This window comes from Rana temporaria, chromosome 4 (assembly GCF_905171775.1).
Source record: "Rana temporaria chromosome 4, aRanTem1.1, whole genome shotgun sequence".
Taxonomy (NCBI): domain Eukaryota; kingdom Metazoa; phylum Chordata; class Amphibia; order Anura; family Ranidae; genus Rana; species Rana temporaria.
This window is the reverse complement of record NC_053492.1, coordinates 21429120-21452805: the sequence shown is the minus strand read 5'-3', so window position 1 is coordinate 21452805 and position 23686 is coordinate 21429120. Positions and strand designations below refer to the sequence as shown.

The following is a 23686-nucleotide window of genomic DNA, read 5'->3' as shown; positions in this document are numbered from 1 at the left end:
TTAAATTTTTTACCAAAAATTGCATTTTTTTATATACAGATACTTTGTGACATAAAACATTTTTTTTTTGCAAAACACACCAATTTATTCTCTAGGGCCTCCGCTTAAAAAAATTAATAATATATTATATCTCTCTCTTATAATAATCTCTCTCTCATATATATATATATATATATATATATATATATATATATATATGTGTGTGTGTGTATATGTGTATATATATATATATATATCTATATATATATATATATATATATATATATATATATATATTATACACACACACACACACACCGTATATACTCGAGTATAAGCCGACCAGAATATAAGACGAGGCACCTAATTTTAGCACAAAAAAATGGGAAAACGTATTGACTCGAGTATAAACCTAGGGCAGTGATGGTGAACCTTGGCACCCCAGATGTTTTGGAACTACATTACCCATGATACTCATGCACTCTGCAGTGTAGTTGAGCATCATGGGAAATGTTGTTCCAAATCATCTGGGGTGCCAAGGTTCACCATCACTGGCCTAGGGTGTCCATCTGCATGCCTCATTGTACCCATGTGCATGCCTCACTGTGCCCATGCCTCGACTGACAATTAACATGGGGTCTATGGTAGGGGTGTCTGGCTTTGAAAAATCGGTGCTCCCCGGCTGTAGGTCCCACAGACAACAAACTTTGCACACTTGTAGATGAGAAATGGGGCTACATGTGTGGCAAAGTTATGGGTCCAGGGGACCTACGACCGTCCGATACCGGGTCACCAAATTCACTGGAGAAATTACCATTTAACATGGGAGTCTATGGAAGGGGTACCCGGCTTTGAAAAATCGGTGCTCCCCCGCCGTAGGTCTCCCGGACAACAAATTTCGCACACTTATAGGGGAAGAGTGGGGGGCTACATGTGAGGGGACCCGGCCAGTACCGGGTCCCCATATCCAGGAGATCAGGCGCAAAAGGGTGACTCGAGTATAAGCCGAGGGGGGCATTTTCAGCACAAAAAATTGCTGAAAAACTTGGCTTATACTCGAATGTATGTATGTATGTATGTATGTATGTATGTATGTATGTATGTATGTATTAGGGTTGTACCGATACTAGTATCGGTATCAGGACCGATTCCGAGTATTTGCAGGAGTACTCGTACTCCCGCAAATACCCCCGATACCAAAATAGAATACTTCCCCCCCCCCCCCCGCCGAACGAATACCGCCGCATCCCCGCTTGGTTAATACGGGCGGGGAACATTACAGCATTCATTTGAATAGCTGTATTCTTTCCTGCCGCGCCGCGTGTAGACACTCCCCCTTGCTCGGGTGAACTGTCCAATCCAGAGCAAGGGGGAGTGTCTATACGCAGCACGGCGCGAGAGACTACAGCTATTCAAAGCTGTAATGTTCCCCGCGCGTATTAACCAAGCGGGGATGCGGCAGCATGTACGGTAAGGGGGACATGGCTTCTTTTTTTGGGGAGGGACATGGCTGGATATGGGGAGGGACATGGCTGGATATGGGGAGGACATGGCTGCATATGGGGGGGGTCATGGCTGGATATAGGGGGGGTCATGGCTGGATATAGGGGGGTCATGGCTGGATATATGGGGGGGACATGGCTGGATATGGGGAGAGACATGGCTGGATATGGGGAGAGACATGGCTGGATATGGGGGGGGGACATGGCTGGATATGGGGGGGACATGGCTGGATATGGGGGGGACATGGCTGGATATGGGGGGGACATGGCTGGATATGGGGGGGGGGACATGGCTGGATATGGGGGGGGGGACATGGCTGGATATGGGGGGGGGACATGGCTGGATATGGGGGGGGGGACATGGCTGGATATGGGGGGGGGACATGGCTGGATATGGGGGGGGGACATGGCTGGATATGGGGGGGGGACATGGCTGGATATGGGGGGGGGACATGGCTGGATATGGGGGGGGGACATGGCTGGATATGGGGGGGGGACATGGCTGGATATGGGGGGGGACATGGCTGGATATGGGGGGGGACATGGCTGGATATGGGGGGGGACATGGCTGGATATGGGGGGGGACATGGCTGGATATGGGGGGGGGGGCATGGCTGGATATGGGGGGGGGGCATGGCTGGATATGGGGGGGGGCATGGCTGGATATGGGGGGGACATGGCTGCATATGGGGGGGACACATGGCTGGATATGGGGAGGACATGGCTGCATATGGGGGGGGGGACATGGCTGCATATGGGGGGACGGGACATGGCTGCATATGGGGGGGGGGCATGGCTGCATATGGGGGGGGACATGGCTGCATATTGGGGGGGGGGGGGACATGGCTACATATGGGGGGGGGACATGGCTGCATATGGGGGGGGGACATGGCTGCATATGGGGGGGGGGACATGGCTGTGTGGCTATGTGTGTGTGTGTGTGTATATATTTATATATATATATATATATATATATATATATATATATATATATATATATATATATATATATATATATATATATATATATATATATATATATATATATATATATATATATATATATATATATATATATATATATATATACACATACATACATACACACACACACAATGGGTCCTAAGTAATTGTCTAGCAAAACATCCCGATTGTTACAATGCCCGTCTTCAAGTGCATTTCTATGGAAAGATAGTGAAATTGCTGAGGGAGAGCCTTTATAGCAAATACTGTAGCGATTCTAGCAGTGTAATCGCTAGCTGCAAATCGCTGTCATTAGTGATTGATAGCAGTGATTAATCACTAATAAAAATAACTGCCAATGGGTCATGAGCCTTGAGGCCTCGTGCTTAGATGCTTAGCAGCTCCTGTGTGTTGACGCATAAAATCCCATAGCGCGTTATAGCACCCCGAACGCTGCGTGTGCGGCCTACAGCTGCCAGTACAAGTGAATGACCGTAGGCGGCCATGCTCAGGGAAAAGGCTGGTGGCTTCTGCATTGGTGCTTACCCACATCTCTATTTGTGGGGAAAAAAGGACGTCAATTTTGTTTGGGTGCCACGTTGCACGAGCACGCAATTGTCAGTTAAAGCGACGCAGTGCCGAATGGCAAAAAGTGGCCAGGTCTTTAAGCTGCATAATGGTCCACTGCTTAGAGAGGTGCGGTAATTGGAGCTGTCAAAAAAAAAAAAAGCAGCCAGCAATGTTTATTAACAACTACCTAACCACTAAAAAAGAAACATTGTTTCTTTTTGTATCTTTCTGTTTCTTCATCTGCAGATCAAAGGGATGAACATATGTTCCTATTTTTACCGGCCTTAATTAACTACCTATTCTCCTCCATTTAATCATTTTCCTGCTTTTTTTTTTTTTTGTTGTTCACGTCTATTTTATAAACGATAAAGCAAGCAGAGAAACACAGTTCGGAGATCACTGCCCTACAGGAATCCTTTAAAATGATTTCCAGGTCTAAGGAAAAATGTCTGGTGACCAGTTGAAATAGGGCCCTTTCACACTGGTGCGTTTTTGCGGTAAAAATAGCGCTATTAAAACGCCCATAAAACGCTCCCCATGCCCCCTCCATTGAAATGAATTAAAAACCGCGGTAAAAACGGAGCGTTAAAATCGCGGTAAAACACCGCGATTTTACCGCGTTTTTACCGCGTTTTTAATTCATTTCAATGGATAGGGGCATGGGGAGCGTTTTAATAGCGCTATTTGTACCGCGAAAACGCGTCAAAAACGCACCAGTGTGAAAGGGCCCTAATGATCCTACTACAGTGGTGGGGTCACAATTAATGTCACACTGATGGCTTTGCCAAGTGTCATTGATCCTGAAATTTTGCAGGCACCGTCGAATGATTCAATCGGCCACAGCTTAACCAATTGCCGACCAGCGCACGACGATATACGTCGACACAATGGCATGGCTGGGCAGAGGGACGTACATGTACGTCCCCTTTAAGATGCGGCATTGTGGGCACGCGAGCTCCGCAAGTCCAAATGCATGTCCCGCGGACTCGATGTCCGCGGGGATACCTGCGATCGTCTCATGGAGAGGAAGAACGTGGAAATGCTGATGTAAACAAGGCATTTCCCCTTTCTTCCTAGTGACAGGACACTGATCACAGCTCCCTGTAATCGGGAGCAGGGATCAGTGTCATGTCACACGTACCTCATCCCCCCCCACAGTTAGAACACACACATCCCTAGGGGACACTTGACGCCTTCAGCTCCCCCTACTGGTTAACCCCTTCACTGCCAGTGTAATTTCTACAGTAATCAGTGCATTTTTATAGCACTGATCGCTGTATCAATGACAATGGTCCCAAAATGGCGTCAGAAGTGTTCGATGTGTCCGCCATAATGTTGCAATCACGATAAAAATCGCTGATCCCCACCATTACTAGTAAAAAAATAAATAAAAATCTTTTATATATTTTTTGGGGTATGTTTATTATAGCAAAAAGTATAAAATATTGCTTTTTTTTCAAAATTGACGCTCAATTTTGTTAATAGCGCAAAAAATAAAAACCTCAGAGGTGATCAAATACCACCGAAAGAAAGCTCTATTTGTGGGGGAAAAAAAGACATCAATTTTGTTTGGGAGCCACGTTGCACAATTGTCGGGTAAGGCGACGCAGTGCCGAATCGCAAAAAGTGCTCTGGTCTTTGGCCTGCCAAACGGTGCGGGGCTGAAGTGATTAAGGAACGCTTAGTAACCTGGGGAGGGAACCCCTAGGATTCCACTGAACCCTGGCTGACCTAACCTGACGCAACGCTGCTATTGTGTGGCCCTCTCGAAAGTGTTGTAGGCCACAGTTGAAGCTCTCTATAATTTTTCAGTTGACCACCAACTGGATTCATTGCTGCTGTACTCCCTGTAGTTTATTTGCCTAAACAGAGGCGGCTCTAGGCTTTGTAAGGCCTTAGACAAAACTTGACATGGGGCCCCCACTCGCGCCCATGATGGGAAAAAATAATTCAAGGACAGGAGCCTTTCCCCACAACCCTGGCCGGTGGTTGTGGGGGTCTGCATGCAGGGGGGCTTATCGGACTCTGGAAGCCCACTTTAACCACTTGCCTACTGTGCACATACTTCCTGCCCAGATGAGATTTTAGCTTCCGGCACTGCGTCGCTTTAACTGACAATTGCGCGGTCGGGCGACGTGGCTCCCAAACAATTGACGTCCTTTTTTCCCCCACAAATAGAGCTTTATTTTGGTGGTATTTGATGACCTCTGCGGTTTTTGTTATTTTTTGGGCTATAAACAAAAATAGAGCGTCAATTTTGAAAAAAACACTATTTTTTACTTTTCGCTATAATAAATATCACATTTTTAAAAAATATATATATTTTTTTTCTCAGTTTAGGCTGATACGTATTATTCTACATATTTTTTGGTAAAAAAAAAAAAACTTGCAATAGTTATATTGCCTACAAAATAGGGGACATAATGATATTTTTTTTATTTTTTTTTTTACTAGGTATGGCGGCGATCTGCGTTTTTTTTTCGGGACTGCGACATTACAGCGGACACATCTGACACTTTTGACACATTTTTGGTACCATTCACATTTATACAGTGAACAGTGCTATAAATATTCATTGATTACTGTATAAATGTGACTGGCAGGGAAGGGGTTAACCACTAGGGGGCGGGGAAGGGGTTAAATGTGTATCCTGGGTGTGTTCTAACTGTGTGTGGAGGGGGGTGACTGGGGGAGGTGACCGATCTGTGTCCCTATGTACAAGGGACACAGATCGGTCTCCTCTCTCCCTGACAGGACGTGGAGCTCTGTGTTTTACACACAGAGCTCCACGTCCCTGCTCAGTTACTGGGCGATCGCGGGTGCCATGGCCGCCGGGCACGCGCACTGTGTTCCCAGTGACGCGACGGGTGCGCGTGCCCTAGAGGCTTTAAATGACAGGACGTCATATGACGTCCTGTCAGAACAATAGAGCATTCCGCCCGCCGTCATTTGACGGCGGGCGGGTGTCAAGTGGTTAACATGGCGGCCCCCAGATCCTGCCCGGGCCACCCAGAGATGTCACCTGGTGAACCAGCCCCTTTGTGACGTCATTGACTGAGGGCACGCTGGGTCAATGACATCAAAAGGGGTGGTGGCACCGTTATTCACTGGTTGTTGGGGACGCTGGCGGGCCCCGCTCCTGAGTCGGTGCTCCTAACGCTGCCTGAGCACAGCAGCGTTAAGGTCCCCTGTCCCTCAAAACTGGGGTAATGCATTGGGCAAGCTAGGCGGCTGCAAGACCCCTGAGATTGCGAGGCCTTAGGCTGACCGCCTAATCAAAGAGCCGCCTCTGCACCATATACGATGTCTCCTTCCTGCCCTGCGGTCACCGATGCTGTATTTGTGTTCCACCTAGAACATATAAGAGCCGTGTAGACGGGCCCTTTACCAGATCTCCAGATCGGTCTTGTCTGCTCATGAAATAGGAGTCTGTGGCCCAGATTCAAGAAGCAATTGCGCCTTCGTGACCATAGGTTACACAGCGCAATTGCTTACTTGCTCCGGCGTTACGAATGCTCCTGATTCGGGAACATCGTAACGCCGACTGCTGCCTAAAATCTGCGTGGCATAAGGCTCTTATGCCACGCATATCTTAGGCTGCATTCTTGCGATGGCCGCTAGGGGGCGCTCCCATTGTGCTCAGTGTATAGTATGCAAATTGCATACTAACACCGATTCACAATGTTGCGCGAGCCCTGCGTACGCAATTTACGTCGTTTCCGTACGGCGTGTTTAGCGTAAGGCTGCCCCTTCTAATAGCAGGCACAGCCAATGCTAAAGGATACCCGTCGTTCCCGCGTCGCGACGTTCGAATTTTACGTAGTTTGCATAAGTGATTCGTGTAATGGCGCTGGACGCCATTCACGTTCACTTTGAAGCAAATGACGTCCTTGCGACGTCATTTGCCGCAATGCATGTCGGGAAAGTTTCCCAACGGAGCATGCGCTCTACGCTCGGCGCGCCTAATTTAAATGATTCCCGTCCCCTACGGGATCATTTACATTAGGCGCCCTTACGCAGGGCAAGTTTACACAGCGCACACGCAATTTACGGAGCTACTGCTCCGTGAATCGCGGGTAGCGCAGTAAATTTGCAGGGGCGCAGGGCAAAAACGTTGCGCCGCCGCAAGAAAGGGGCAAATCTACCTGAATCCGGGCCTGTGTGTTTTGCCCGAACTTAGGAAAAGCTCTGGTTGGGTTATCATGAAGAAAAATTGCTCCGTTTCTGCTGTCTGGATGAAACGTGTGATTTTTTTATTTTTTTCCTCCTCAATACTTCCTGAGCTAAATTTGGACTTGTCGTCATTCTCTCTTCATTTGGGTCACATTTGCACTGAGAAGTCCTTGAGATGCAGGGACACTTTGTACTCGCAGCTCACTCTGGAGTTCCTTTAAAGCTGCCATGAAAGAACTGAATTATTAATGAGTTTTATTTTCATTTTTTTTTTTTTTTTTTTACCAGTTCTAATTGGTCTTTGGAATAAAGTTACCAGGAGCGGCCCCTTCTTATGATGGAACGTATTGGTTCCCGGGCCTTGAGGGGGTTAAATATCTTTGTAGTATTTTCACTGTTAGAAATTCAAATATGTTTGTACAAGTGAAGACAGATGTTTCCGCACTTCTCCATCCGTTATTGCTCAATATATTTTATATCCTGACTGCAGATAGAGAGATCACACCGAGCCCCCGAGATGTGGCCGCTTGGTATCGTTCAGTAGCCTGGCACGTGGTGGTGGTGTGACCCATTTAACCCCAATTCAGACGAAATAACAAGATAATAGGTCTGATTTACTGGGGTTACCAGGGCCGGGACAAGGAGGGGGGCGAAATATAGACATGGAAGGCAGGAAATGTGTGTAAAAAAAAAAAAAAAAAAAACATTAAAAATACCTTTTTTTAGGTGATCACATAATCTCTTTTCTAAGCTGCATTAAGGGGCTTAGAGAGCTGGGGGTGAAGAAGCAGCAGGATACTGATCTTCCCAGTGAATGGGCTTTAACTAGTGTTATTCCGCCTGGGACAAGGAAAAGGGTGTAAAGTAAAAATTAACCACCAATTAACCAATTAACCAATTAACCGGACCAATATGCTGCTAAATGATTCAAGGGGTTTTTACATTTCGGCACTGCGTCGCTTTAACAGACAATTGCGCGGTCGTGCGACGTGGCTCCCAAACAAAATTGGCGTCCTTTTTTCCCCACAAATAGAGCTTTCTTTTGGTGGTATTTGATCACCTCTGCGGTTTTTATTTTTTGCGCTATAAACAAAAATAGAGCGACAATTTTGAAAAAAATTCAATATTTTTTACTTTTTGCTATAATAAATATCCCCCAAAAACATATATAAAAATGTTTTTTCCCCTCAGTTTAGGCCGATGCGTATTCTACATATTTTTGGTAAAAAAATCGCAATAAGCGTTTATCGATTGGTTTGCGCAAAATTTATAGCGTTTACAAATTAGGGCATAGTTTTATTATTATTTTTTTTTTTTTTACTACTAATGGCGGCGATCAGCGATTTTTTTCGTGACTGCGACATTATGGCGGACACTTCGGACAATTTTGACACATTTTTGGGACCATTGTCATTTTCACAGCAAAAAATGCATTTAAATTGCATTGTTTATTGTGAAAATGACAGTTGCAGTTTGGGAGTTAACAACAGGGGGCGCTGTAGGAGTTAGTGTACACCTAGTGTGTGTTTACAACTGTAGGGGGGTGTGGCTGTAGGACTGACGTCATTGATTGAGTCTCCCTATAAAAGGGATCACTCGATCGATGCGCCGCCATAGTGAAGCACGGGGAAGCCGTGTTTACATACGGCTCTCCCCGTTCTTCAGCTCCGGGGAGCGATCGCGAGTGGGCGGCTAGAAACGAATAGCCGCGCCCTCGTCCCGTATCTCTCCTGAAGCCACGGGAACTGCCGCATGTACCGGGGGGGGGGGTCCCGACCCACGTCTAGGCAGGGACGTACAGGTATGCCAATGTGCCTGTCCGTGCCATTCTGCCGACGTAAATGTACATGCGGCGGTCCGGAAGTGGTTAAAGCCAAAACATTTGTGTATAGATTAAAAAAAAAATTACCGTATATACTCGAGAATAAGCCGAGTTTTTCCGTAATTTTTTTTTTTGTGCTGAAAATGCCCCCCTCGGCTTATACTCGAGTCACCTTTTTGGGCCTGATCTCCTGGACTTTGGTGACCCGGCGCCGGCCGTAGGTCTCCTGGACCCTAACCTTGCCACACATGTAGCCCCACTCTTCCTCTACAAGTGTGCAAAGTTTGTTGTCCGGGGGACCTACGGCCGGGGAGCATCGATTTTTTTCAAAGCCGCCCGGGCACCCCTTCCATAGGCTCTCAAGTTAAACGGTAATTTCTCCGGTGACTTTGGGGACCCGGTACTGGCCGGTCGTAGGTCCCCTGGACCCGGATCTTGGCACACATGTAGCTCAATTTCTCCTCTATAAGTGTGCAAAGTTTGTTGTCTCAAGGACCTACTGCTGGGAAAAACCGATTTTTCAAAGCCGGGTACCCCTTCCATAGGCTCCCATGTTAAATGGTAAATTCTCTGGTGAATTTGGGGACCCAGTACTGGCCGGTCGTAGGTCCCCTGGACCCGGAACTTGCCACACATGTAGCCCAATTTCTCCTCTACAAGTGTGCAAAGTTTGTTGGCTGGGGAGCACCGATTTTATTTAATTTTTTTTTTGGGCGCAGTGCACTCCGGGGGCCGTGGGCGCAGTGCACTCCGGGGGCCGTGGGCGCAGTGCACTCCGGGGGCCGTGGGCGCAGTGCACTCTCAAACTCTGCGCTCTCTATGTATCACACTCGTCAACCTTGCACCTCTAAACCCTGACATTCTTTCTGTCCTGCCTATACCCTTGACTACGGCGTTAGGTCGGGGGGTTATTGGCTGGCCGCTCTGCTGTAGTAAGTTGGGGGGTTTAGGGGGTGCAAATTACTTGCCCTGCGCCCTTACACCCCACGCTACGCTAAAAAAACCTGGCTCCTAACTTTTTAGCTGGCTCCTAGATTCAAAGCAAAATTTAGGGTTTTGCTTATTATCGCACCCAATCGGCTTAAAGCAAAAGCACTGTGAGCAACACCAATATTTTTATATTGCTCCTGCATTCCAGCAGAAGTGTTTCCTGAGCGCTAAATGACAAATCTACGCCGACGATGCATTGTGTCCGCGTGGAACAGGAATGACGGGCATCCGACGCCTTCCATCAGAGTTTTAATTAAGCCATCCTTTTGTTATCTCTCTTCCGCAAACCCAACCGGTAGCGGGTTGCCATCTGACTGACACCATCCCTCCGATCTATGACAAGCTTCACATCTCACGCGGCTCAGATGCCATCAAAAGCAAAAAACGTGTCCTGTAGCCAGCAACGTTTTTAGAAAAAGCGAGTGTGCTGGAGGGGCTGCGCGGAATGATTTGATATTCCCAGAATAATAGAGACAAGCACAGCGGAAGTGTTTTGCGGCGGAGGGCCGCGTCGCTCCAACAATAGGCGCCCACTCCCATCGCTCACACTTCGCCAGGCTGACAGCCCTTTGTGAAGCACACATCAAGAACATGACATGGAATTAAAAGGAGCATATTGCTGAGTGCGAAATAATTGTGTTTAGCCAAATAAGAAACACGCGGAGATTTGTTGAAGGCTAAAGAAGGATTCTTAAAAAAATAATAATCTGTAGACCAGCTGTTTTTAGTGATGGGGGGGGGGGGAGGGGGGGCTTTTTATATCATGCAAAGGAATGCCAACGAAAGGGGAAAAATAACCCAACATAGAAGACTTCTGTCACATTTCTACCAGGCTCAGCTACATTCAGGCACATTCAATACATTATGATAAAAACTGTGGGCCAGTTTCAGGTAGGGAGCGCGTAACTCTGTGCGGGCGTAGCGTATCCTATTTACGCTACGCCTCAGCAACTTTGACAGGCAAGTGCAGTATTCACAAAGCACTTGCTCTGTAAGTTACGGCGGTGTATCGTAAATTGGCCGGCGTAAGCCCGCCTAATTCAAATCTGTAAGATGTGGGTGTGTTTTATGCAAAATCATCGTGACCCCACGTAAATGACGTTTTTTTTTACGAACGGCGCATGCGCCGTCCGTGAAAGTATCCCAGTGCGCATGCTCCAAATTAACCCGCAAAAAGCCAATGCTTTCGACGTGAACGTAAATTGCGCTCAGCCCTATTCGCGAACGACTTGCGCAAACAACGTATTTAACGGAAAATTCGACGCTGGCCCGACGTCCATACTTAACATTGGCTGCGCCTCATATAGCAGGGGTAACTTTACGCCGGAAAAAGCCTTACGTGAACGGCGTATCTGTACTGCGACGGCCGGGCGTACGTTCGTGAATAGGCGTAGCCTAGCTGATTTTCATATTCTAGGCGTAAATCAGCGTACACGCTCCTAGCGGCCAGCATAAATATGCAGTTAAGATACAACGGCGTAGGAGACTTACACTGGTCGTATCTTAGACAAATTCTGGCGTATCTGATTCTTTGAATCAGGAGCCAAGATACGACGCCTCACACTCGGAGATACGACGGCGTGTCTGGAGATACGCCGTCGTATCTCCTACCTGAATTTGGCCCTGTGTGTGTAGCATTCCCCCTAATTATTTACCTGAGCCCCTTCTCCTCCAGCGATGTCCACGATCCCCTCAGCCATCCAGGACACTCTTCCTGATTGGCTGAGACAAAGCGGCAGCACCATATGGGCACTGGTGAGGCTGCGCTGATGGACACTTGTTAAGGGGGTTAAAGTGACACTAAAGATTTTTTTTTTTACATAACAAACGTTTCATACTTGCCTCCGCTGTGCAGTTCGTTTTGCAAAGTGGTCCCGATCGTCCTCTTCTGGGGTCCCACGGCGGCTCTCGCGGCTCCTCCTTGCAAGAGCTAACCCCCTCTGGGAAGCTCTATTCCGAGGGAGTTAGCTTGCGGGCGTGCTCCTGTGTCATACAATCGGCGTCTATAGCTGCCCATTGTATGACTCGGCCCCGCCCCCCAGGCATCTGGGTCATTGGATTTGATAGCAGCGGGAGCCAATGGCTGCGCTCCTATGAATTTATCCAATGAAGAGCCAATCAGTCATGGGAGGACGACGCGGGATCGCGCCCTCAGAGATTCGGGGCTTAGGCAAGAGTGGGGGGGTGTTGTCTGTTGACGGAAGTGGGTAGGGGGCGGAGACGAGGAGTGATTTAGAAAGAGGAGTACCTGCACCTATTTTCTGAGAACAAAAGCTCTATAGAAATACCTGTACAAAATAAATGAGGCAGCAAAGGGGGTTGATGGGAGGTCCCAATTTATTTAATTCAGTGACTTGCCGTCTGCTATTGTCTACTACAGTATTCAGATCCCAAATCTCACCTGTGTGTGGGCCCGGTTGGTGTAAAGAACGGACATGCAATATTTAAAGACAGAATCCTAGATTTGATTGTTTCCTCCTCCGATCCCGATGTCACTTCTGTTTGCAGCAGCTCATTCTAATCGCTTTCACGCAATTGAATTATTATTTTTTTTATTACGATGGGTAATGGCATTTCCAGCTAGATTTCTCCAGCTCCAATATGTGTAATGGCCGAACCCATCGAGTAAATGAAAAGGACACAAATGTCAGCCGTGTACATGAGCAGAACAGGAATACGCAATTCTCAGGATGGAATATCCGACAACCAGCTCTGACGGATCCATATTTACACTGACCTTGTCTGATCAATGTAAATTTATATTGGCTTTGGTGGATTATGGATATTTGAAGACGGGTCATTCATCCAGTGCACCTTTTTATTTAAATTTAAAGGCACCGCTTCTGGTGGCATTCTGTTTTTTTATGGTATCACGCACCGTAAAGGCGTAGCCACTGAGCAGCGGCGCGCCGGCGTAGCCACTGAGCAGCGGCGCGCCGGCGTAGCCACTGAGCAGCGGCGCGCCGGCGTAGCCACTGAGCAGCGGCGCGCCGGCGTAGCCACTGAGCAGCGGCGCGCCGGCGTAGCTTCAAATGTATGCAATTTCTGCATGCCACATTTTGCATGGGCAGAGCAGCCCATTCATTTAATAGGGCTGCTGTACCTGTGCTAAACGCAGGAAAAAGTTCCTGTAGCTTTTTTAAATTGCCGCACGGTAAGCCACATGGTGCTGTGCGCTGTCCATCTTTCTGCAACTTCCTGGATTCCTTGAAGGCTTTGCAGTTTCTCCTCAATTTCTAAGGACTACATATCCCATGGTACTCCGCCTCTGAAGCTTATCCCCTCTGCTCCTCTAGTTCAGAAGGCACACTCTGTGAAATGCGTGGCACAGCAGTGCCTACCCACAGGGCATAGCGACTACGGGTCACATAATTCAAGGAATATGCAGGGTTCTTCACAAACTTCAACATCATTCAGAATAATACAGTGCCTTGCAAAAGTATTCACCCCCTTGGAATTTTTCGTGTTTTGTTGCCTCACAACCTGGAATTAACATGGATTGTTTGAGGATTTGCATCATTTAATTTACAGAACACGCCCACAACTTTGAAGATGTTTTTTTTTTTTATTGTGAAGCAAACAACAAATCGGACAAAATAACTGAAAAAGTCAATGTGCATAACTATTCACCCCCCTAAAGTCAATACTTTGTAGAGACACCTTTTGTGGCTATCACAGCTCCAAGTCGCTATGAGCTTGCCACATCTTACCACTGGGATTTTTGCCCATTCCTTCTTGAAAAACTGCTCCAGCTCCTTCAAGTTGGATAATTTGCGCTTGTGAACAGCAATCTTTAAGTCTGACCACAGATTTTCTATTGGATTGAGGTCTGGGCTTTGACTAGGCCATTCCAACACATTTACATGTTTCCCCTTAAACCACTCAAGTGTTGCTTTAGCAGTGTGTTTGGGGTCATTGTCCTGCTGGAAGGTGAACCTCCGTCCTCGCCTCACATCACACACCGAGTGGTACAGGTTTGGACCCATTGTGGACATCCATGGTGTGCCGGTGACCTTTCTCGCTTGGTTCCAGCCGTTGGTCGCTTCAGCACCCACCTATACACACCGCTATCTCTACAGGGATGTGTGCGTTGGGTATAGTGCATTTGGATTCTAAGGGACTCAAGTCGCATCGGGGCAGTGTGGAAACCTTTTTGGAAGTTGACTTGGCGCATTGATTTGGAACGGCCGCCATTGAAATAAATGATCTCACTCGCCATGTGACTTTGTGTCGTAGAGCGCATGGCAAATCATAGCAGCGCTCACCGTAGTTTCCCAGCAATGACCCCTCATCTCTTTGATCCGCCTGGCTCTCATATATGCAGAATCTCACTTTTTTTTTTTTTAATTGTTAGTTCTCTATCTGCGTATCTTTTGTGATCCTACAAAACGCAACGGACACAACGTTTTCCGTCTCCAAATATGTACAATTAACGACGTCAAATCACCTGCAGACACGCAATCTGCTCCTGCCAGATGAGTTGTCATTCTGATTGTTATTTATGTTCTCCTGTTAGAAAAGGAAAACCGTTAAGGTTGCTATAAGAAGGCGACGTTGCTCATAGGCTTTGTGTGATTAGCATATAAATAAATGTTTGGGACCAATAGAATCAAAAGGGGGGTGGGGGGGGACTAATCTCTGATACTCCCTTTGTCTCATTGTGTCTGCTGCCTGGAAAAGCTTTGGCATTATTTCTTTGTAAAGATTAAGAATGAATTCTCGTGTGTTTCCTCGCTTTCTTTCCTATTGATGGTTCTTTCGTCAGAAGATGAAAGTTTGGAGGATAGGATTTGTGGATTGTCGGCTTTGCATGGTGTACAGTGATCGCAGACGACGTTGAGGTCCCATGTACACCGGGAGTCTAGTTCCGGATTATGAAGCTCCAGAGTTTAGGCACAGGTGCACCATCCAGCCCCAACGGTAGCCGCCTGTAACGGCTCACCCCCCCCCCCCTAGCATTACAGTGAGGGTTATTTACGAAAGGCAAATCCACTTTGCACTACAAGTGCACTTGGAAATGCAGTCACTGTAGATCTGAGGGGGACATGCAAGGAAAATTAAAAAACAGCATTTTAGCTTGCACATGATTGGATGATAAAACCAGCAGAGCTTCCCCTCATTTCAGAGTTTCCCCTCAGATCTACAGCGACTGCACTTCCAAGTGAACTTGTAGTACAAAGTGGATTTGCCTTTCTTAACCACTTCCCCACCGCGCCATAGACAAAAGACGTCTACAGCGCGGTGGAGTTATTCTGGGAGGACGTTCCTGGGACGTCCTCCCAGAATCCTTCACTCGCGCGCCCCCTGGGGCGCGCTCCCGGAATCATCTGTGATCGCCGGGTCTAGAAGACCCGGCGCATCACAGATCGCGGTAAATTGCCGCTGATAGTGGCCGTTTACCACGTGATCGCTCCGTCAAATGACGCCGGTTCCTCCCTCTCCTCTCTGTACCGATCGGTACAGTGTGAGAGGAGAGGGGGGGAGCGGAAGCAGCAGCAGCTGCTGTGGGCTGGATCTGTGACAAATGCAGTCACAGATCCAGCCATCCCTCCCTGCGCAATACTCTGCAATACCCCCCCATACTGTGCGATACCCCCCCATACTGTGCGATACCCCCCCATACTGTGCGATACCCCCCATACTGTGCGATACCCCCCATACTGTGCGATACCCCCCATACTGTGCGATACCCCCCATACTGTGCGATACCCCCCATACTGTGCGATACCCCCCATACTGTGCGATACCCCCCATACTCTGCAATACCCCCCATACTCTGCAATACCCCCCATACTCTGCAATACCCCCCATACTCTGCAATACCTGCTAATATGACCGAAACAAGATTTTTTTTTTTTTTTTTACAGAGTTTTCAGTGTTTTTTCTTTTATAGCGCAAAAAATAAAAAACCCAGAGGTGATCAAATACCACCAAAAGAAAGCTCTATTTGTGGGAAAAAAAGGACAAAAATTTCAGATGGGCACAATGTTGTATGACTGAGTTATTGTCATTCAAATTGTGAGAGCACCGAAAGCTAAAAATTGGTCTGGTTAGGAAGGGGGTTGCCCAGTGGTCAAGAGGTTAAATAACCCCCAGTATCTCACAAAAGTGAGTACACCCCTGACGTTTTTGTAAATATTTTATTCTCTTTTCATGTGACAACACTGAAGAAATGACACTTTGCTACAATGTAAAGTAGTGAGTGTACAGCTTGTATAACCAATTTTGTTGTCCCCTCCGAAATAACTCGACACACAGCCATTAATGTCTAAACCGCTGGCAATAAAAGGGAGTACACCCCCTAGGTGAAAATGTCCAAATTGGTCCCAAAGTGTCAATATTTTGTGTGGCCACCATTATTTTCCAGCACTGCCTTAACCCTCTTGGGCATGGAGGTCACCAGAGCTTCACAGGTTGCCACTGGAGTCCTCTTCCCCTCCTCCATGATGACATCACAGAGCTGGTGGATGTTAGAGACCTTGCGCTCCTCCACCTTCCGTCTGAGGATCCCCCACAGATGCTCAATAGGGTTTAGGTCTGGAGACATGCTTGGCCAGTCCATCACCTTTACCCTCAGCTTCTTTAGCAAGGCAGTGGTCATCTTGGAGGTGTGTTTGGGGTCGTTATCATGTTGGAATACTGCCCTGCGGCCCAGTCTCTGAAGGGAGGGGATCATGCTCTGCTTCAGTATGTCACAGTACATGTTGGCATTCATGGTTCCCTCAATGATCTGTAGCTCCCCAGTGCCGGAAGCACTCGTGCAGCCCCAGACCATCACACTCCCACCACCATGACTGACTGTAGGCAAGACACACTTGTCTTTGTTCTCCTCACCTGGTTGCCGCCACACACGCCTGACACCATCTGACACCAAATACGTTTATTTTGGTCTCATCAAACCACAGGACATGGTTCCAGGAATCCATGTTCTTAGTCTGCTTGTCTTCAGCGAACTGTTTGCGGCCTTTTATGTGCATCATCTTTAGAAGAGGCTTCCTTCTGGGACGACCATGCAGACCAATTTGATGCAGTGTGCGGCGTATGGTCTGAGCACTGACAGGCTGACCCCCCCCACCCCTTCAACCTCTGCAGCAATGCTGGCACCACTCATACGTCTATTTCCGAAAGATTACCTCTGGATATGACGCTGAGCACTTGATTAACTTCTTTGGTTGACCATGGCGAGGCCTGTTAAACCGTGCTGCAGCTCAGTTTCAGGGTCTTGGCAATCTTCTCGTAGCCTAGGCCAACTTTATGTAGAGCAACAATTTTTTTTTTTCAGCTCACCAGAAAGTTCTTTACCATGAGGTGCCATGTTGAACTTCCAGTGACCAATATGAGAGAGTGAGAGCGATAACACCAAATTTAACACACCTGCTCCCCAATTACACCTTAGACCTTGTAACACAAACGAGTCACATGACATTGGGAGGGAAAATGGCTAATTGGGCCCAATTTGGACATTTTCACTTTTGTTGCGTGTGGCTTAGACATTAATGGCTGTGTGTTGAGTTATTTTGAGGGGACAACAAATTTACACTGTTATACAAGCTGTACACTCACTACACAACATTGTAGCAAAGTGTCATTTTTTCAGTGTTGTCACATGAAAGGATTGAAGAAAATATTTACAACAATGAGGGGTGTACTCACTTTTGTGAGATGCTGTATGCTGCGCTTCAAGATAAGATTAATGTACTTCAATAATATAAATCCCATATTTAAAAGTTAAAGTGGACAAAAGAAAAGCATTTTTTTTTTATATTGTAAAATTAATGTTACACCCAAGCACGTAAAATCCCCCAAAAACATTTTGAGGCCCCCCCCCCCCCATCCCCACATTTATGCACATACAAACATAAACTCATGTACCGGGGCACCTACGCATGTGAACGATTGCGATACACATGCCGCACACGCCGGAATGAGAGCAATAATAGCTCCAGACTTCCTCCGTGATGTTCAGGATGACCTATAGGGGGCTTTTAAAGTGTTGCCTATAGAAAGTACAGTGTACTGAAGTTCATCTTCAGGAACATGTTACATTTTCCACCTGTTTTTTAACTGTGAGGGTTAGTCAGAGACTGGAGGCTATCGCCCACTTACTATGATTTTAACCCCTTGCCTACTGGCCACTTTCACCCCCTTCCTGACCAGGCCAGTTTTCAGCTTTCAGCGCTGTCGCACGTTTAATGAAAATTGCGCCGTCATGGAACGTTGTACCCCTATGAAATGTTTCAGGTTTTTCACACAAATGGAGCTTTCATTTATGGGGGTATTTAATCACCACTGGCGTTTTTTATTTTTTGCCAAACCAAATTTTTTTTGCAAATGGGTAATTTTTCTCATTCACCGTTGGGCACTGATGAGGCTGTACTGGTGGGCACTGATGAGGCTGTACTGGTGGGCGCTGATGGGGCTGTACTGGTGGGCGCTGATGGGGCTGTACTGGTGGGGCTGTACTGGCGGGCGCTGATGGGGCTGTACTGGCGGGCGCTGATGGGGCTGTACTGGCGGGCGCTGATGGGGCTGTACTGGCGGGCGCTGATGGGGCTCTACTGGCGGGCGCTGATGGGGCTCTACTGGTGAGCGGCACCAGTGGGCACTGTTGGCTACACTGATAATCAGAACACCGATATCAGTATCCTGATTATCAGTGTAGATGCACCTTTCACACAAGCCGGTTACCAGCTCACCTCTCCTTATGCTGTCAGCGTGAGGAAAGGAATGCCGATAACCGGCTTGTGTTTACATTGTGATCAGCAATGTCAAATTCACAGCCAATCGCGTATTAAAGGGCCGCAGTGATTTACCCTTTACCCCGATCTGTGATCATCCGTGTCCAAAGGACACAGTGTCGGGTGGGCGCTGTAGCGGGTGCACGCATGGGCGCAGTTCTGGGAGGATCTAAATCAACGCCCTCCCAGAACTAGGCGACCGCACTGTAGCCATCATTCATCATCTGTCTGGGTTCGGAGGGCAGGAGGCACTGTTTGGCGGAAGCACCCAGGCAAGGTGCCAGACGGTTCACCACATTGTTCTAAATGGCACCCCTGCTGAATGGCCGACCTCCTGTGTTCGGAATGCATTAGGTCGGTTGTTCGCCACAGGACCCAGAAGCAAGTGACAGACTATGGCAGCCACATCCAAAGTACCCAGGTTAAAAATATGGTTTCCTCACCTCCCTATTGCTATGGTCCAACATCGTTGTGGCTACAGAGCTTACAGTGACGACAAGGATGGGCATATCGCACCTCTCTCCATGCTGTCAGAATGGACATAGATGGAAAACCAGTCAGTATAGCTTTGCTAAGCAGGGAATTTGCATTTGATTTCTTCACTTCTCTCAGTAATATCAAGAGATTATCAGGACTAGGAGAAGCTGTTCACCTGTGAAGGAAACCTGCTATTCAGAAGCTAAAAATATAAGTGTCAGACAGACGCAAGGCTGTAGACTGATCCCAGTGCTATCACCGGAAATCACACGGCTTAACTTTCTATAGAACTTTCCTTGTCTGCCCTGACAGTACTGGAAACTGCTGACTTAGTGGTAAGCTATATGGAGGGGTGTTCTATAATACCCTCTGAAGCATCCCACTTACCGGTATATGTCTGTGTGTGGCAGATGTGGTCTACATTCTGTACATTACCTAAGTAGGGAGAATCGGCAAGTATACATAATCTTTCCGCTCTCCAGCAGTACATACCTTTACTACATTTTGGCAACCAAGGACGCTAGATGACAAGAGAGGCCTGCGGTCAAGCAACAAAGGATAGCCTAGGTAGCACGAGATGCTTGCATCCTAGCAACCAAAGATATCTTAGGTGGCAGGCGATGCTTGTTTCCTAGCAGTAAGCACACTGGATGGCAGACACCTGCAATCTAGCAATAGAGGTTATCCTAAGTGGCAGGAGATTCTTGCATACTACCATCCAAGGATATCATAGGTGGCAGGAGAAGCTTGCATACTAGCAACCAAGGACACTGGATGGCAAGAGACGCCTGCAGTCTAGCAACAAAGGATATCTTGGGTGACAGGAGATGTTTGCATCCTAGCAACCAAGGATATCTTGGGTGGTAGGAGATGCTTGTATCCTAGCAGTAAGCACACAGGATGGCAGACGCCTGCAGTCTAGCAACAAAGGTTATTTTAGGTGGCAGGAGATGCTTGCATCCTACCAACCAAGGATATCCTAGGTTGCAGGAGAAGCTTGCATACTAGCAACCAAGGACACTGGATGGCAAGAGACGCCTGCAGTCTAGCAACAAAGGATATCCTAGGTGACAGGAGATGTTTGCATCCTAGCAACCAAGGATATCCTAGGTGGTAGGAGATGCTTGCATCCTAGCAACCAAGAATATCATAGGTGGCAGGAGATGCTTACATCCTAGAAACCAAGGATATCATAGATGGCCAGACATGTATGTGCCTTTGCAATCAATAGGCTGTATGCCTGTGTGCATGTAAACTTTGCATGTGAACAGCTTTTTGGACAAATTAAAGTGATTGTAAAGGCTGTGATTTTATTCTATTTTTAATGAATAAACATTTCTGCTTATCTGCTCGGTGGCATGGTATTACACAGACACAGAGCGACCCTGATCCTCCTCCTCCGGGTTACCCCGCTGGTGTGCTAGACTCCCCCTCTTCTTGGTGCGCCACCATAGGAAGCCACTTCCTATGGTGGGGGGGGGTTCACCTGCGGGCTCTCTGCCAAGCCAGGCTGTTGGTCTATTGTTAAACATAGTTTGGCTCAGCCCAACCCCTTTGCTCCCTCTTCACAGCATTTGATTGACAACAGCAGGGGCAAATGGCCAAATGCAAACCGGCGACAGCCAAGGCTCACTAATGCACGTGGGGAGTGAAGTCTGACCAGTGTAGCCCCATCCAATAGAAGAGCTACTGGAGCACAAATTGCTGAAAAAGTTCACGCTGATTCCGATAAAAGGGTCTCGGAACACACAATGCATCGTAGTTTTTTGTGTATGGGGCTGCAGACTGGTCAGGGTGCCCATCCTGTTCTGGAGCTCATGTGCCTACAGTGGGCACATGAGCACCAGAACTGGAACATGAAGCACAAATGGGAGAAGGTGGCCTGCTCTGAATTTAGGAATGGTTTCAGGAACACATGTGTTGACTTGGCCTCTAAATTCTCTAAATCTAATTGTGCATATATGCTAAAGCGCTTAGCATGCGAGGGGTAGCTGGATTGATGCCCGCATTCTCCAAACGCAGCCTTCCTGGTTTCACGGGAGGCACCTTACTTTTGAGTTTGTTGAAGCTTGGTATTTTCTTCCCTCTAGTCAACATGGTTGACATGTTTTCGTGGCAGCTGTGACTTCAGCCCAAGTCCCGCAAGCAGTATTGGACAAAAGCAATCTGTTTAAAGAAAGCACGGCCAGGCTTCCATGGCCAAGAGACAATATTCCATAAGCGCAAATGTTGCCAGCGCCATCCTTATGCTGAGTGTTTTGGACTCGTTTAATTGCCAGAATCGGGTTCAAGTTCTTTTTGTGTGTGAAAGAATGCCCTTTGGCCCCGCAAGAAAATATCGATTGGCATAGGAAAAGTCAACGTAGCAGAGGATGGTTTCGATCCATCGACCTCTGGGTTATGGGCCCAGCACGCTTCCGCTGCGCCACTCTGCTCTTGTTGCCGAGGAGCATCAATGTCAAAATGTGGATCTAGTTTGCTACCGCTCCCATGGGGAGTGGGTCCATCTGGCAAAGTCACAACAATGTAGATGACGAGGAGTTTCCATTGATTTCCACAAGCTAATCGCAAGTCAAGCGTAGTGGGTGAAAGCTGGACTCTCCTAGGCCAGCTTAGCAAGAGTGGTGGGGCATGCACCGACGTGGAGCATTGGTGGTTCAGTGGTAGAATTCTCGCGAGAGGCCCGGGTCTGATTCCCGGGCCAATGCAGTTATGGTCTCTTTGTGTTGATAGTCCCCCCAGGTACCTCTCACCCCCCAATTTCAAGTCTGGTGGAATGCGTCGAGGCACAAGGTGTTTATTGTCTAGAACGTACTAGGCGGTGTGACTGTTTTTTTTAAACCACCTTCTCCTGATGTGCTGGTGTCTAGCAGCCAGAGCAGGTTGTGGATTTAGCAAAACTGCATCCATAACGCACAGCGCATAAGAGGACAGATCAGCCATTGCGCCAACAGCAAGCTCGAGCAAAGGGGGATTAGCTCAAGTGGTAGAGCGCTCGCTTAGCATGCGAGAGGTAGCGGGATCGATGCCCGCATTCTCCAAATGCAGCCTTCCTGGTTTCACGAGAGGCACTTTGCTTTTGAGTTTGTTGTCGAAGCTTGGAACTTTCCTGCCTCTAGTCAACATGGTTGACACGTTTTCGTGGCAGCTGTGGCTTCAGCCAAAGTCTCTCAACTTGCATGACTTAAAGGATCTTCTACTGATTGCTTGGTTCCAGATGCCACAGCGTACCTTCTAGTGGAGACCATGTCTTGATGGTTCAGGGCTGTTTTGGCAGCAAAAGGGGGTCCTACCCAATATTAGGTGGCTGATCATATGGGTGATCGGTGTATATCGGGGATATATTGAGCAAGAACATACAGTACTTCCAGAGCTCATGGTGGCTACAACAACAATTTTTTTCCCATAACCAGAAATGGTTGCCCCCTCCCCAGCACTTTTCATGTAGTTGCCGTGTTGAACACACCATTTCCATGGAACACACTGGCTGCCTTTCTGGAATGGCATGTTACTGCGTGGCGTGTGTTGTCGGTACGTATTGGCTCAGTATAGCCATTTCAGTTCTTTTATTCCCTGCTCTTTTTTTGCCCTGCTCTTGTAAGTCGTGCATTTCTCTTTTATACGGGACTTTTATAGTCATAGTCTGAACCCTGCACCATAATTTAGTCGCAATTACATCTTCTTGTGTCCTCTACCTAACAGGAAGGCCCTCGGACACATGCTAATTACCATCCATAAAGATGAATTCCAATGGGCTTAAAACGATTCATTTTTTTAAAGTGTTAACCTTCGGCTGCCTAATAAGTGTTAATTTATTATTGATTTGTCGTGCACTTGTGTGGCATAACGAGTGCATTATCTCTGTGCGATGCAAGGGTCAGCGCTGTAGGGATGGCGATATTTCATCTATGGTGATGTTTGCTGAGTATGTGTCCATCTCTTCTTGATACTATGACCTCCATGACCAGCCTGACGTTCACTTTACAAATGGAGAGGACAGCTTGTTTACTAAGAGGAGATGTATTATTTGCAGTCGTCTCCTTTATGAAAACTATTGCCCTCCAGAAGAGCAAGGCTGCATTCATACCCACGTTGGATGCATGCCCCGGTCTGCTCATGCTGCTATTGCAATTAACGATTGCGGGATGGTATATAGAGCAGTGGTCTCCAAACTGCAGCCCTTTTGCTTTTGATCCAGCCCTCTGGGCACTATTTTTGTCCACTGATGGCAACAATGGGGCATACTTGCCCCCTTCTGACACCAATGCATGGGGCAGAATTCCTCGCAATGACACCATAGATGGGGCCCACTGACACCATAGATGGGGCCCACTGACACCATAGATGGGGCCCACTGACACCATAGATGGGGCCCACTGACACCATAGATGGGGCCCACTGACACCATAGATGGGGCCCACTGACACCATAGATGGGGCCCACTGACACCATAGATGGGGCCCACTGACACC

General features: G+C 47.6%; 1 protein-coding gene and 2 non-coding genes across 9 annotated transcripts in view; 2 read left to right on the top strand and 1 right to left on the bottom strand.

The window, feature by feature from the left end:
- Window positions 1–23686, top strand: part of HMBOX1 (homeobox containing 1) — a 199490-nt gene that overhangs the window by 33536 nt on the left and 142268 nt on the right. The gene's annotated exons all lie outside the window — the stretch shown is intronic.
- On the bottom strand, window positions 21578–21649 carry TRNAM-CAU. Its single transcript has one exon. It is a non-coding gene; the product is annotated as a tRNA-Met (tRNA).
- On the top strand, window positions 22183–22255 carry TRNAA-AGC. The gene has a single exon. It is a non-coding gene; the product is annotated as a tRNA-Ala (tRNA).